The 17,157-nt window shown below is 36.2% G+C and overlaps 1 protein-coding gene across 1 annotated transcript in view; it reads left to right on the forward strand.

Moving 5' to 3' along the window:
* The window catches only part of LOC140231065 (pregnancy zone protein-like), a 148,399-nt gene that overhangs the window by 100,429 nt on the left and 30,813 nt on the right, over nucleotides 1-17,157 (forward strand). The gene's annotated exons all lie outside the window — the stretch shown is intronic.

Below are 17,157 nucleotides of genomic sequence, written 5' to 3' on the forward strand. Positions count from 1 at the left end.
AGTGTTCACAAAGTGTGGCTGAATAATATTTTGCATGATACGTGCAAAGTCAGCTGATGACATCCTTTTGCGGTGGCTTGTTGTGACTGTCATATTTGTACATGCTTGCCTTTTAAGATTGATGCAGTGAAAATTGAGTATGAATGTGCATTTTGCTTCTGTTTCACAGATGACTGGATTCCAGCATGTAGTATCACTGAGTTACTCTAAAGATAATGTCAAGACCTATAAACAGCCCAGAGTCGATGATTCAATTAGTGTGCTTCAGATTCATATCGTACTCTTCATTTTGTAGGCCTTTATCTTTTCTATTTTTTTTTATTATTATTATTATTTATTTTTTTTTGCTTTTATCATAACTGGAGAATTGATAAAGTCTCCATGATATTGATACTGCAAAAGGATGTCATGCTGACGTAATAAATATAAAGCAGCCTTATTGGTAATTTCAGATGTATGAGATAGGAATTAACTAGGCTGTGTATACTAATGACAGCATTCATATCATCGCTAATTGCAGACTTGATAATCAGAAAGAAGCATATAGATTAATATTTGAACAAGCCTGATCCTCAACATATCAATGTTTGAATTCAATTCAATTTAATGCAGTTGTAGTCTTGTCATTTCTGATTGCAATGTGTACTAAGTATTCAGATTGCTTGTTTTGGTATTGAATTTGACACACTACCATATGTCACTCGTATATATTTGAAATGGATAAAATGTTTCAATTCCTTTGTTTTACAATACTTTAAATGTTAGACTGATGAGTTGTTAAGTGTTTCGATCAGGTTTCTAATGTCTGTTTTACAATAGGCATATCCAGCTTTACAAGACTGTGCATCATTTCTGTACACTTGGTGTGCCTGTATTTGTCTCAATGTGTCTGTAGTCGTCTGTGTTTTTCTGTGTTTGTGTTTGAACTGTGTTTCTTTAGTGTTTGATTTGCCAATATATGGATGTTGACAGAAAATACCATGTCTGAGTGGTGGTAGAAAACTGCATGTTGTGTGAAGATTTGATATGATGAGTGGTGTTTACCATATGGATAACAGGTTTCAATTCTGTGAATCATGCAATTCATTCTCCTCAGCAGTTTCATCATGAATTTAAATGAATAACTCAACGCATTTAATTATATGCAACAATAGTTTGAAGTTTGCATAGAGGTGATCTTTTAGTTTTGAAAGCTTCTCTTGCTTTGCTGAGCAATGAGCAGGCTTCGTGGGCAGCAAGGAAAAGATGTTGATGACCAGTGCCAACTACAAGTTATCTTTGATGACAAACCTGGTTGAAAATATCACATTTCTAAAATATCATAGATAAATTCTGTAGTTTTCATTTATGGAAAATTTGCCCCCATTCTTGCATTTGTACAGTCCCATATTATACTGCAGTATTGTTAGTTTTAAATGGTTTGAGGAATTTCACTTCAGTGCATTTTGATAGGATTTTATCATCACAATAATATGGAGTTTGACTTCAACCATATCCTCCTCTTTTCATTTATTCAGACCCTTGATTTTATAATTTGAGTTGAAAATGCTAGATATTCATAAATTGAAGGTTTGACTTTGTATGTATTCTCTTTTGCATATTGTCTACAAAATTTTTTAATGAATTTCTCTGAAAAAATAGTTCATTTTTTTTTTCATATGCTCCAAGATGATCTACCCAAAGTTGTGGAAATAGAATACATGACAAGATAATGAAATCGAATGATAATGAAATCAAATTTCATTTGCATGGACATTTGATTCACTTGACTGTACACCTGCATGCTGATTCTACTTGAGCTCTGGGCTCAAAGGATCCCACTCACTTTGAAATGCTGTGTTGCATGCCATCTTTATCTTGACTCTTATTTACTCAATTCAGTGGGACCACTGAACTCAAATATTGACAAGTCATATACCAGCTTGGAGATTCATTGTAATATTGACTGCTATATGTGACCGTGCACCACAAAACGAACAAAAAGTCGCACACACTGATTTTGTACGAGGACTGAAAATAGATGAAATGAGTCAACCGAGCCGATATTGACTTTTTCATATTTTCTGAAAGAGCAAGTCTTCTTCTGCATTATGCTAAAATTTGGGATCATAAAACGGACAGGAAAGTGTGCTTTTTAGCCGTTTTTCTGGAACATTATTTGGCAGAGTAGTGTGATTAATTATGTTTTTACAGTCCCATTTTCATTTCTTAAAAACCTTGTACACACTCTTCACTTTCAAGCCCTATAACTTTTGAAAGGATGGCGCTACTGCTTTGAAAGTTGGCATTAATTAAGGAAAGAATGTGTTAATAAGGCATGATCAATTTCAATTTAATCTGATAATCCCTTCATTGTTGTTACTCCGGTGGTTTACATCCTGTTTTTTGTCCCATTCATTGCACAGCCAGCGCGACTTGGTAAAGATTAAGCACTTGAATAGACACTGTACTTCAGAGCCTCTTTTCTCAGTTTACACTTTTCCTAAGTGTGTGCCTTCTTTCCAATATTTAGATAGGTTAGGAGAGTCCATTTGATTTGAGTTATACATCATTTTAAAGCTAAAAGTCTGCTCTTTCAGAATATGCTCTAAACTAAAATTTCATGTCTGGCGACTTTTTGTTTGTTTTGTGGTGCAGGGTCACATATGATGTGTCAAGAGTGAACAAGTTAACAAGGGTTATTTATGTTGGGCAGCTACATTTCTAGGACTTACAAATCATATAATATTTGGTTTGATGGTAACAATGGCCCATTGATTCATAGTGAAAATTAGTTTCAAGTGAGAGGTTTTAACATTAGGATAACTGAACAGTGTTGAGAATTGTCTTTGGAGAGCTTGATCAAGGCATCAGCTGATATATATGAGATGAAAAAATACAACTATTGCTTGTAAATGCTTAACTATTGGTAGCACTTGTTAATGGACAACTTTTTGTCCAGTGAAAGTGTGCAGTATAAGATACACATTGTCCTGTATGGAAACCACATGTGATTTACAAAGAGATCTTTATCTCCTAGTATTACCTTTTCATCCTCAGTATTATCCAATGAAGACACAGTTTATTTTGCATAGATTTCTGCAGTCCATAATACTTACTGTGAGCTTGTCTATACATTTAGTCACTCTTTCATTTTCATTTTGTATAGTTGCTTTGTGTGTGTGTGTGTGTATGTGAGTATGTGTGTGTGTGTATGTGCGTGCGTGCGCAAGTGTGTTATATGTTAAGCATTTTATATAATCTTTTTGTATACATCATGTTAAACCTGGCACCGTTGGATCAATCCATTCCATACTATGAGACACAATGAGATGTTTCTCACTCAGTGCCATGTGAGCCCTAAAAATTGCTGACAGATTTGCTAGTATTGAAGTGACAATGGTCGTCAGAGTTCAGTGGAACTGAATAGTTTTACAGTAGATGTAAAAAGGGCTGTTGTTTTTTGTTTTGTTTTGTTTATAAATTCTGTATTTAAAAAAAAAAGGGATTACAGACACTTTCAGGCTGACTGATAATCCTTGATGGATTGACCAGATGAGTGCATACTTTCCAGTAGTCAGTGGAAGTGGAAACCAAATCTGTTGTTGCTGGTCACATAAAGTAGGTGGTCACCATCCACAGGGTCTTAGCTGCATGTTTATTTATTTGTATTTTCTGCAAGAAATTTCCATGTGGTTATTGTAGGGAGGTGGTTGCTTGAGCAGGTTTGACATGCAATGATATAATATAAAAGTGCTTCAACGTACATGTACAAGTTACTGTATATGGTGAACGTTTTGCAAGGTTTTTATTTTCCTGTATTTAAAAACATGCGAAGATATTGTCTCTGATTCTGGCATGAATGTGACGTGCAAGCATACATTTCTCCATTCAGTACACAATATTGCGAATTTAACCACTTGTCGGGAAGTCACAATTTGCGAAAAATTAGACTCGCTAAATATATATTGCATATATAGTAGATGACTGCATTCATTTTCCTTTCCATTATTCAGAGATACAATATATAGTATTGGAAATGTTGATTACCAAGCTGTACAGTGTATGTAGCTGGTGTGCTCTGGCACTAGATTTTGTTTCCCCCGTAGTCAAGTGGTAATGGATTTCATCAGCCTGAAAAAGTCACTTTCTACCCTTCATTTAGCTTTGTGCCTTCTTGTGTTCCTGTCATGCCTTATTTGGTCTGTATATTTTGATGGTGAATATCAATATTTAGTGAGTCAATCATTTCACAGAAACATGACAACATCACTCAGTTTCACCAAAGAGTATAGAAGCTACGCTAAGAGGGTATACTCAACATTGCGATTTCGCACGCAAACGGGTGTAGTACGCCATGGAGCCCCGCGCGCCCCGCATGGAGCCCAACGGCGGCCATTTTAGTAACAAAACCGCGATCTTAATAACACGTGAGCCTTGGAGAAAACCCTACCTTCCTTTCATTTTCTTCATTTTAAGGAAAAACACAGCGGTAGAATTGTGTTTCAGGCCTCAAAATATCAGCAGAAGTATATTTTCTGTTGATACGTTAAAATAAATTTGAAGAAATGTCATTACTTTTTAATCTGTAGTCCTTCAAAGATTGTATTTGAGCAGACAAACGCCGTCTATCTCTTTCTCTCTCGGTCTACTTTAGCTCAAACTTTGTGGGACTTTATATTGGAAAATAAATGACATTTCTTCAATTGCATTTCATGGTTAGACAGGAATGATACTTCTGTATGACAAAACGAAGTCCTACAATGTAATTACATCTTTTCCCCTGTATGCCCCCTAAAAACGGGGGAAACGAAAGGCAGACAAACATCACTACTATAAAATCTGGGTTATGATCACGTAAAATACGCCCTCTATCGGTCATTCAGCTAATGGCGTCAGTTTTTCGCCCATGAGCGTACTACGCGAAATCGCGAGAGTAAGCCCTCTTAGCGTACAGTAGCTTCTATTCTCTTTGAGTTTCACTATCAAGAAGAGGAAATGCCACAGTACATGTATGTACACTTTGATAATAGAGTGGTTTCTTAAAACACCCTTCTTGTAGGAAAGGTCAGCTTTAAATCATCTACTAAATAGTTTCAACTTTGCTTCTCATTGATATGACTCCTCTCTCTAATAGAAGATATGATGTTTGTATAGCATATCACCAAAGCTACATGTAAATGACTAATGAAGAGGAATTTCAAATGTGTTTACTTTAAAATATCACAGTGTGGGAAGTTGTTTGCACAATGCAGAGAAAATTCTTATTAGGCTCTGAATATGCTATCTTATCTTTTTAGAGTTAGGGCAGAGGAATTATGTTGATATCAGTGCAGAATATTTGAAGTAAACATACACATACGAGTAAACCATGAATCAAGTGCAATAAAACGATTGATGTGTGACAAACAGCAAAAGTAAATTACTTTTTGTTTACATGTACTTGATATACATGTATCATCTTAACTGAGGCATCATGCATCATAGCAAATACAACATGTACATTTGTATGCTTGTGTTGGGTCAATATGATTTATATGATGTTTTTTAAAGTTGACATACCTGTAACAGGTCTTAATGATTACACATTGTTTGCATGATTTCTATTCTGGAAATGAAATGAATGAATAACTGACCAATCTCTGCATTTACAATTATGTACCTTTATAAATTCTCCATAAGGTCTATTGTCTTTAGGAGGCCTTCATTTGAAAGACATTTATATGACCCTGCATCACAACACCAACAAAAAGTTGCCAGATATGAATTTTTCTCTCTCTCCTTTTGTTCTTTAAAACAACAACAACATATGAATTTTTGTCGAGCCCAGTGGAGGTGCGGGGAGACTAAGGGATTTCAATCAAACTTGGAGGGAAGAGTGGTTGGCCCGTTTCACGGTTAGGCGCCACTTTTCATTTTTTTCAGTTTTCAGTCTACTACACAGAATAAGAGTAGATTCATGAAATGTTTTGATATGCATATGTTAGACCCCCATGGGGTCTACCTCCCATAGCATAACGAAAATGCAACTCCAAAGCATTTGCTCACAGTGAGGCAAGATGTGCCCAAATTGGACCCACTGTGTGTCAACCTGGCAAACATCCCTTTTTTGCAAACTTTGCCATTCTGTATCATATCTAGCTATGAGTTAAGTGAACATATCTATGCTAAGTGTATGAGTAGCCATAATGAATCATATCAGAGTTAAAAAGTTTCAACTCCTTTTTGTTACATTTTTTCCACCCCAAAATTCTCTTGGTGGATGTGACATTGTCCGTTCACATTTGATCATCTGCTTATATGGGTTGTGTAAGTAAGAAAACAAAGGCAAGTCTCAGGAAAACAATGTAAAAGTAAAGTATAGCTTTGTATTTTAGTGACTGTAGAAAGTTTGTTTGTGCTTCAGTTCCATCTGATGAAATGACAGTAATTTGAAAACAAAATTTAAATGTCCGTTCACATTTTTGTCACATCCACCAAGATTTTATAAGTCTATAACTTTTTAATGGTTGAGATTATTTCTGAAATTTTTGCATAAATCAATGATACACAGTTGGGTGCCTATCCCTCTGAAACAATTTAGGATTTGAAATTTAAATGCTTTTTTTATTTCACAAAACATAGTGTCCGTTCACACATGTCACATCCACCAGCCTTTCTTGTCAGAAACACATTTTGGTGTGCATCTCAGTAAATACTGGTCCAATTAACTTTAAATCTCAACACATTTTAGACTCTTTAGTAACCTTATAAATGCCACTGATTTTGAGATTACTATGAAACTAAAAATTTGAAAAACTTAAAAAATATGTGAAATGCCCTGGTGGATGTGACATTTTAAGATGTGAACGGACATTTCCATGAATATCACGTAAAATCTAGGGACAACTTATTTTTAGGGGGACAAAATATGTTTAGATTTAAAAAAACATGTCTTTCCCAAGATATCTAGATATCAGACACCCACTTTTATACCACATTCACTATAATTTTACATTAGAATACTTGTTCACAGTGAGGATGTAGTATGATTTTGTCACTGTGACTGTGAAAACTGATGTTCTATATATTTTAATCAATTTTCCAGATAATTAATCTCAAAAAGGCAAAAGAATATAAATGTTATTTAATTACATTGATTAGACCTCTCCTGTATACTGTATCTAATAAGTTTAAAAATGATTGAATATGTGGTGGATGTGACATTTTGGGGTGTGAACGGACACACAGTGTATCTCCCCAAACGCACAGCATTTTTCAGCATTAGTTCCCAATGCTTCACGCAGCATCAAGACTTGAACACAGTGTGAAATGATCCACAACCATTGGAATGGTTAACTTTTAATAGATTGAGGGATGAAAAAAAAAGTTAAATTCATTTACATATCACTTTACTGCAACTGATTGAAAATTGCCCTTCAACATAAGTAAGCACCGGTTATGCAGTGTTCTAGTAGTAGCCATGACAAAAAATGATGGGCATTCAACTTGGGTCAGATTTAAACCAGCTATCTCCTGATGTTTAGTTTCCAGTGAAGGTACAGTGAAGGTGATTCACAGAGATAATGGTATGGGTCCATCTCACTGAAGGGGTCCGTTTAACCCCACTTTCCAATGCATTTTTAGAAAGAAAGGAATTCTTGCATACACTGTAGTTATTCAGTGTTTTAGGAGTACAACCAAATGTGTGATGAAAAAATCATGGCCATATGATACTCTAGCTGGATTTAAATCTACCATCTCCTGATTACCAGACTGGCGTCATATCCACTAGACTACCAAGCTTCCGCTACAGAGCCCGTGCTAGTTCTACAATGTATGTGATCCTGTACAGTAGATACCGTGTGTTTACCTGGTACAGAATGAATTCTTACATCAAGTTGTTTTTAAGTGGAGCTGATTGACAAATTGCCCCTTGTCGATGTACAATAAGCACCAATTATTCAATGTTTATAGTTGTAGTCCTAATAAAAAATCATGGGCATACAACTCTGGAACCAACAAGCTCCTGATTATTAGGCAGGCATTGTAATTCATATCCACTGAACGGCCTCAACCCCAACAGCCAACCAGTGCTCCTTCCAATTCTTTTTAGCAGAGGGTAAGTCCATATTTATGCAAATAAATAAACCCTTGTATCAAGTTGTTTTTATTGCAACTGACTGACAAATTGCCCGTTGTTGACAAAAATTAGCATTATTCAGTATTAGCCATGATTAAAAAAAAAAAAAATACACTTGCTGTATGTGCTTCACAAGATTACATGTTATAGCCAGCTATCAAAAGCTCATTGGGCTTGTTCATTATTCCCAATGTTTGTTATTCTGAAACACATAAATTCCCTTTACTTACAGGTTCGTTCAGTGAAAAAATGAGAGAGGGTTATTTTTCTGAGGCTTTGTAAATCCAAGAATTAGATAAAGGTCATTATTCCAAAGGTTCATAAATCCAAATATGAAATAAGGCATGTTATTCTGAAGGTTTGTTCATCTGAAGGTGTAACAAATTTTGTTAACCCTAAATTATTTTTTAATCTGAATACATAATGATACTCATAAAGCAAAAAGGGAAATAAAGTTTGTTATTTCACCCAAAAAAAAAAATGAATGGTCCTCAATTGACATAGAATGGCTTATCCTGGTGATGATGTAGGAGAGGTGGAAGGGTGGTATATGGATGAGGAGGAGAAAATGCTTCTTTTTACAGAGCACAAACTATACAAATAAAGATTTCATTTTGTCAATATATAGGGCCTATGTATACCCTGTGCATTAACTTGTACTAACAGTGGTGCTTCAATATCAACAAACTATGGCAAATTAGAAATGTGATTTTTAACTTACTAATAAAGTTTATGGGTGGAATCCTGGTAGGTGACATATGCGAGAGTTATTGTAGCTTTTGCCTGTGCTGTAGATTTGCAACGCATAATGCACACAGGGTCATGACCACATAATCTGCATTTTTTGTTATTATTGAGGATTGGTCTTTATACCAGCTTTTCACTTTTAAAGTTTGTCATAGGCAGAAACTATAGGTAGGACAGGTTAAGGTAAGATTAGGACTCACATTACTTGTACCTTTTCTTTTCGATACCCTGGGAAAACACTTAACTGCACATTGGGGATTTTGATCACAATAAAAATGTCACATTCACCATGTTGGATATCATTTACTGTGAGAAAAATTGAGTGCATAATTGCTCTATCAGAAACATGTATGACTTCATTGGTTAAAGAGTAAGGATGTCATTACTATGTTGATGAATTTATTGCTTTATTCATATGCAGTTCACATAAATTGAAGGTAAAAAAAATGTCTGTTCACATTTGATTTTGTCACATCTGCTCCAAGGAGTTTCAGGCATTCATACATTGAAACTTGAGAATACAACTGTATGTGGACCCTTCAGTGCAGTGATTTGCATTCTAAAATGTTGTTTTTCTATGTGGTTCTTCCAAGTAGGATTACTGTTACCAGTTTATGATAAAGAAAGATTGAAATTCGGAATTCTGTTCACAATTTTGGCATCACATCCCCTGTGAACTGTACAATTAACAGTGTACATGTATGTCTGCAAAAAGACCTAAAAAATACTTTGGTCATTCAGTGCATGTGAGCCAATAGAAATGTAGTGATTTCAACTATAACTATTAAGTATAAATTGAAGAAGAGTAAAAATGTCCGTTCACATCTCCAATCTGTCACATCCACCACTTATAAGGAATATCAGGCATTCATAACTTTTACAGGACATGGAACCTTGTCAGCAGTGACTTGTACTTAAAGAATACAGCATTCTTGATGGTACTGCATGCATTATAATCATTGGTTGCAATGCAAGGTGTGCAGGAAAAAAAAATAAGGAAATTGGTGTTCCGTTCACATGTCACATCCACCGTGTTGGATATTACTGATATCATTTATGCTGACAAAAAAAAAAAAAAGCTTTCTTGTGAAACATAATTTGTTTCTTACTGTAAATTGACTTGCGCTGACTGTTCATTGGGTAATTACTTTGCTTATTTCTTTTGTTTATTGCTTAAGGTGTAAAATGTCCGTTCACATCTTTTTTTGTCACATCCACCACATCCTCCAGCTGAAATTTTAAATGTAAAAGTTGGACACTCACAATGTTAATATTAGGTGTGTGTATGTCCCCCAACATAAACATTAACTCCATGAAATATTACACATCCTGAATGAGGAAGTGTAAAACAAGAGAAACTTTTTGAAGTCATTTACTCTATTTCACACCATATTTTTCCTTCAAAGCGGTACAATTTTCCAATAAATCCAAATTAGAACACAAAATCTGGCACGGAGTTTGCTTAAATATCACTTAATCATGTTACAGTATCAAATTACCTGTTGGACACATAGTGTGTCAGCTCTGTCCATGGTATCATAGTGTTATCTTTCAGCAAAATTGCCTTCATCTCCTATAGAACCATTCATAATATCAGATATTGTAATGATAATTAAGCTCTGGCATTACATTTTCCATTAAATTCACATTCTTGGGAATAAAAAATCAAGACATTCCATCTCTTACAGAGAACTTGAAATTTTGACCCCTAGGTTGACAAAAAGTGGCGCCTAACCGTGAAACGGGCCGGTTATACAAAGTTACACATTTTACCAAACATGAAGGTCACCTCAAGGTCAAAGGTCACAGGCAGGAGTCAATGAACTTTAGGGCCCAATGTTAAGTTTTTACGGCACGTTTCGATTATGGCTCATAACTTTTGATCCCTATGTCCGTTTGTGACCAAACTTGGATGATAGATGTCCCTTTGGGAGTTCAAGGTCACCACCAGGTCAAAGGTCACAGACAGGGGTCAACAAACTTTTAGGGCCCACTGTTAACCCTAAAAGGGCCGGGGGGGGGGGGGCAGAATCCGCCCCCCTCGACGTTTTGCGCTATAATTCTGTAACGCGAGAAGGCCTCGTCGCGAGGCTTCTTGACTTTTTTCATTCAAGTCTCGCGCAACTTTTGAGACCAAATTTGCAACGTCCGCGCATACTTTTGCGAAGCCACGCCCATTTTTGTAACGGAATGTCGCCCCAAAACAGCCACAATTTTGTGATTTTGTGTACATTTCCTATGGAAAACAGTGCTCTGTCATGAAAGTCATAAAAACCTGATTATTTTTACAATTAATCACTTTCATTGATTAATTTTGTGCTAATTATGGTAGAAAAGTGGTCAGTGACAATTTCCAATGAAAAAACAAAGAAAAACAAAAGTTGAAAAACAAAGAAATACATAAGAAATTTTGAAAACAATAAAATACATAAGAATTGAAATGAGTTTTGCAAGTTTTTGTGATGTACAATTGTTGAATATGCTAAAACAGATTTACAGATGAAAAATTAGACTCTCGATACGTGTAATTGTGCTAAAATATCATTTTGAGCTTAATTTGCATAATTAATTGATTAAAATTAGAAAATGATTGTTTCAAAAAATCTTATGACACAATCTTGTAGATTTTGACGCGGATCTCACGCATGCAAAATTTCATCGAGATCGCACCTCCGATGGCCGAGATCTCGGGGGGTGGCGGCGGAATCCATCCCCCCCCCCCCCCCCCCTATAGCCAAAATGGCCAAAAAAGCCCGGCCCCTTTAGGGTTAAGTTTTTACGGCGTGTTTCGATTATGGCTGAAAACTTTTGATCCACATATCTGTTTGTGACCAAACTTGGATGGTAGATATTCCTTGGGGAGTTCAAGGTCACCACAAGGTCAAAGGTCACAGACAGGGGTCAACAAACTTTTAGGGCCCAATGTTAAGTTTTTACGGCGCGTTTCGATTATAGCTCATAACTTTTGATCCCTATGTCCGCTTGTGACCAAACTTGGCTGGTAAATGTCCCTTGTTAGTTAAAAGCAGATTCTCAAACAGCAGACTTTAAGCTTTAAAAAGATGTATAACTCAGTTCCAGTGGACTCTCCTAACCCTAGATTCTGAGTATTATAAAGATAAGAATACACTCTGGAAAATTGTGTATAGAGATAATTAGACTCTGAAGTATATTTATAGTGTCTATTCAAGTGCTTACTCTAATACCAAGCCGTACCAAAAAAGTGCCCTTAAAAAATGCTAAAAATACAATTTCCCATCCATTTTATGATCCCAAACTATTGAATAATGTAGAAGTAGAATTGCTCCTTTAAGTTTAGAAAATATAAAAAACTCAAGATTGTAGGTTGACCCATTTCACCTAGGTGCATTTTGAGTCTTCACATTCACATGGTTTTGTGATGCACGGTCACATATATAGATGTCACAGACATTGATATAGATTTTCCAATAACTCTCAAGTTTAAATACTTTCTCAAATTCTGTCGAGTTGAAAAGTCTTTAAAACTTGATTTCTGTCTATGATTTGACAGTTAGCTGAAATGAATAGAACATCTTTTTCTTTCCTTTTCTAATTGCTTTCAATGCTTTCAGCATTGTTTTCCTTGTTAAAGCAACAGTATAATCTGAATTTCATTATGTCGTCACTGTCAGCTGGCATGGTCTTCTAAGTGCCATATCACATCCTACCAGTTTAAGCACAAATTGTGCAATAAACTTTTGGAACTTCATTATGCAATGAATATGATACATTAGATTAAAGACTTTTGGTGATTCAAGGAAATCTAGCAAGTATGTTTGTTGTGATGGGTGACTATGCAGCAAATATAGCATCATGTATGACACAAGTGAACAGAACTCTTCATACCGGTACTTTCTGTTATAGGCCATATGTCCTCAAACTGCTATTAAACATAGCATTGCAGATATTTAGTGATTTATCACTAGTTACTTTTACAGGTCGGGGCATCTGACTGCTAAATCAGTGTCAAAAACATGATTTCTACAGTTATAAATCTATGAACCCAAGGGAGAATATTGATAAGTGACAACATCACATCATGTAGTTTGCATTTGAGACTGTGACACTCCATATCACTGCTTCAAGAGAACGTGTGAAGCCTTCAAGCTTCAAAACTTTTTTATCATCTCCAATGTGGATGAAACCTGTACTGTGCTAACCATATGCTTACATCCATGGACACAGCGTTGTATCCATAATGTAGCTCTCTTGACCCAGGTGTGAAAGTGTGTGCCTGGCAGTGCATGGGTAATAGTAATGATAGGGCCCCCTAGGCTCTGGTAGATCACTGAGGCTACCCTGGATGAATAAAAAGATATCGATTGCAGCTGTTATCAAGTTACACCAACTTATGCATCTTCGTTTCTGCTTTGAATACTCGGCTAGTGTTTTCTTGAGTGATTGCAATGAAAAATGGTAATAAATGGTGAAAACAGCAGTAAATTCAAGGTGTGCCCCAGTGACTAGATTTTTACTTGAATGTTCACTATGTGATTAAAGTCTCACTGGTACATGATCTAGTGGAGCCAGACTCATTGAACCATTACCTCTTAGGTAGGGTAGACTGGAAGGAAAGTGTAGCAGCATGTACAAATGATAGATGGGACATCATGTCACACTCATAGTGAGTGTAAGTGGTCTCATGTGGCCTCCATACTGTGTCTGTCTGGGATGAAGTGTAATGTATCTTTCACAAGATCACCTTCGTATGGCATGATATTCATGATATCAAATAATGGAACATGAGATAATACTTAAGATGCTTTAGATTATTTACCACATAAATCTTTCCCTTGTCTGTGTCTTCAAAGTTAAGGGGGATCCTCAATGACTATCATTTTGTAATAAAGTCTGCTGTCATTTTTCAAAACAAGTTATCAGTGTCGCAAGGTTATGGAAGGTCAACATTTCAGTTCTTCCTAACACAAGAGTGTGGATAGTTGATTTCTGTATACACCATATATTTAGTGAGTCTAAGTTTTTGTGAATCGCGACTGTCCAACAATTTCATGAGTGCATTTAAATTAATAATTGTGGAGTACAGTAATGAACAGAGCAACGTATGTGCATTTCCCATTCATGTTGGAACAGAGTTAAAATTTTCGCATGTTGTTAAATTTATGAGTAGCATATGACTATGAAGTTCGCTAAAATAAAACTCCATGAATGAGCAAAATGAGGTTTAAATGAAAAATAACTGTTACTTTATGTTGCATTAACAAAGAACTGAAAACATACTGAAAAGGTATGGCACCAAAATACATACAAAATTTGTTTTCTGGGGTTTAATGGGTTAAGGTACTACACACACAGACACACACACACACACACACACCTACACACCATTTGTGAGGGGAACATCTGCTCATCAAGCCATGTCACTACAAGCTGCCAATCATGCGACCCAACATGATTTATTTCACATAATTCACATGATTCAAGCATGCTTTTTAGGCATTATTTACAGCTAGTGTATATACTGCTGATATTTTGTTCTTGTGTGATACTAAGATTGCCTTCAGAGACACCTATTCTCTTACTGTGTGTGGACAATAAAACCTGGTCAGGTTATGAGATTTCACAGCTAAACATGGACAGCTTGGGTTATATGCATTATATGTACATGTATGTATGTATATCAGAGAGAGAATTTATGTTTTTGTATATATTTAAAATTTTGTGGGGAATAGCCTCCTATGTCTGGTAGGAAGAGTGAAGAAAACCACAGTGTCCTTGGCAAGAATTAAAGAGTGAAATGTAGATATGATTGTTTAGAAGATATCAGTGAATACAAGCAAGGATTTATGTGCACATTGGACAATTCAGTGAACCTACATGTACATGTACTTGCTCCTTTGAGCTTTACATCAGATGGCTTAATATCCAAATTCATGAAATTCTTCTGTCGAGATGCTTTTGTTGCAACTGATTAGGATTAGAACCAACACTTGCTGTCGGGCGAAAGCTCGGTGGTCTGGTGGAGATGACGCCTGTCCGGTGATCAGGAGGTCGTGGGTTCGAGTCCCGCTCGAGTATGTACGCCCATGATTTTTTTATCATGGCTACTACTAAAACACTGATCAATTCAGTGCTTATTTACATCAATGGAGGGCAATTTGTCAATCAGTTGCAATGAAAGCATCTCGACAGAAGAATTTCATGAATTTGAATAATTACGCAGTACCCGCTGCATGCTATAAGGATTAGAACCAACACTTGCTGTCGGGCGAAAGCTCGGTGGTCTAGTGGAGATGACGCCTCTCCGGTGATCAGGAGGTCGTGGGTTCGAGTCCCGCTCGAGTATGTACGCCCATGATTTTTTATCATGGCTACTACTAAAACACTGATCAATTCAGTGCTTATTTACGTCGATGCAGGGCAATTGTGTCAATCAGTTGCAATGGCTTAATATCTATTTGTTGATATTCTAATGAAGCTCAACTTCCCATTACAGTTTCTTAAATAGCTTTAATGCAAGATTAAAGGCAGTGATGGTAAACTTGCAGATATATGTTTACACTTGAAATTTCCTGTCATTTATATTAAACTTTTGACCAATCAGTGCTTATTTCCCTGCTTGCCATTTAGGCTTAGACAGTTAAATCTTTTAAAGTGTTTGTTATAATAATATAATAAACCTTGGTCTTCTTTATCCAGGGTAGCTTCTTAAGTGTTGACACTGTTCTACCAGAGGGCCCTGTTCCAAAGAATAAAAAGATGATGTCTATTTATCCTTGAAAAACAGGAAACATGACCAAGTAGTTTAGAACGATAAACATTACATCTGCTCATGATGAAAAAATGAAAGAGAGGAAGTCTGGTTTTGGCATGTGATATCAGCAATGCCAACGTGACTCTACTCATGGCCAAAATGTCTTTGTCTAGACTTATGGACTGCTTTCAGTATGGCAAACTTCTGGATCTTTTTTATTCACAAGAGTGCATGTACTTGTGAAATATATTTGCCTTGAAACAAGAAACCAGGAGCATCTATAAAACTTACTAATTTAAAGTATACTGATGTATTACAAGCTCATGTTTGACCACGCTCAATAGATAGGCAGACGTGTGCCGGGTGTGAAGCTGATAGTTCCTGTTGATTACGTTGTACCTTGAATTGTTCTCATTTGAATTGGGTATGTTTACCTCAAGTGATTTAAAAGCCAGACATCCTCTGCTTTTAATTTTCATGCTTAAAGACCCAGTAGAGTGGGAAAACATGGATGGTCAGTTTGAAACGCCTCGTCTTCAATAGCTGCGCACCAGGGTACTTTCGAAATGACAAATAACACCTGTCACCCATGTGAAGTGCAAGCTCAGTCCAAGATTCTTTGGTTGTATGTGTACTTACGTAGGGGCTAAATCCATGGGGCAAGCGAACGACTTGTGAAAGATGTGAATGTCGAATAAATTGCAAAGTCAAACATTTGCATTTTACTCTGCACAAGATCGCCAAACCTTCATGGGGATTCTTAAGCGTCGTCAACTGTTTGTGGATGTCGGTTTTAGTTCAGCAGTGATTTCAAAAACTTGTGAAATTTCTTACAAACATTTTCGGCTCACTGGATCATGATTAGCTTGTGATTTGTTTTCCAGAATGTCTGGAAAGCCTTGTCAAATATGCAAGACCTTCGCAAGATGTGCGCAACGCTCGCAAAATTTTCATGAAACCCCAAATAGATCTCGCCAATTTGGAGAATGTCTCTCGTTATATTTCGCAAAATCCATGAAATTCTTGCGATCATTTTACAACTTATCCACGAACTGTTCGTATACCTTTTAAGACATTCTCACGAATGTTTGGCACATGTATGAGGGCAAATCTGCACCCTTGGTCGAGATGTCTGACTTCATAATTTTGACTTCATTTCATTTCACACGTGTTAATAGGTTTTCTACAAATCATAACACACATATACACATCAAACAGCTATATATAGCAACGAAATTTAAAAACCAGCATAGTGAAAAAAATTTTTGGTAAAAGTCACAGAATACACTTGAAATAACTCTAAACTATGCCAAAATAGACTTACGTTTAAAAATTCAGATAATGTGTTGTGAAACCTGCAGAAAATCAAATGCTTTGGGGGTAGACATTTAGGTCCTCAGAGAGAAGTTGGCGCGCACACACAACAGAAAAATGAAAGGGAGAGAAAGGAAAAATACAGGAAAGAGAAAAACTTCAACTCAAGGCAGCTATCAACTCTCCTTGGAAAAATTTCTTCCATGATTATTGGAAAATACATTGTTCGCATTCAGGTTGCGTGTTCTTCATGAACGTGACT

This window comes from Diadema setosum, chromosome 7 (assembly GCF_964275005.1).
Source record: "Diadema setosum chromosome 7, eeDiaSeto1, whole genome shotgun sequence".
Lineage (NCBI taxonomy): Eukaryota > Metazoa > Echinodermata > Echinoidea > Diadematoida > Diadematidae > Diadema > Diadema setosum.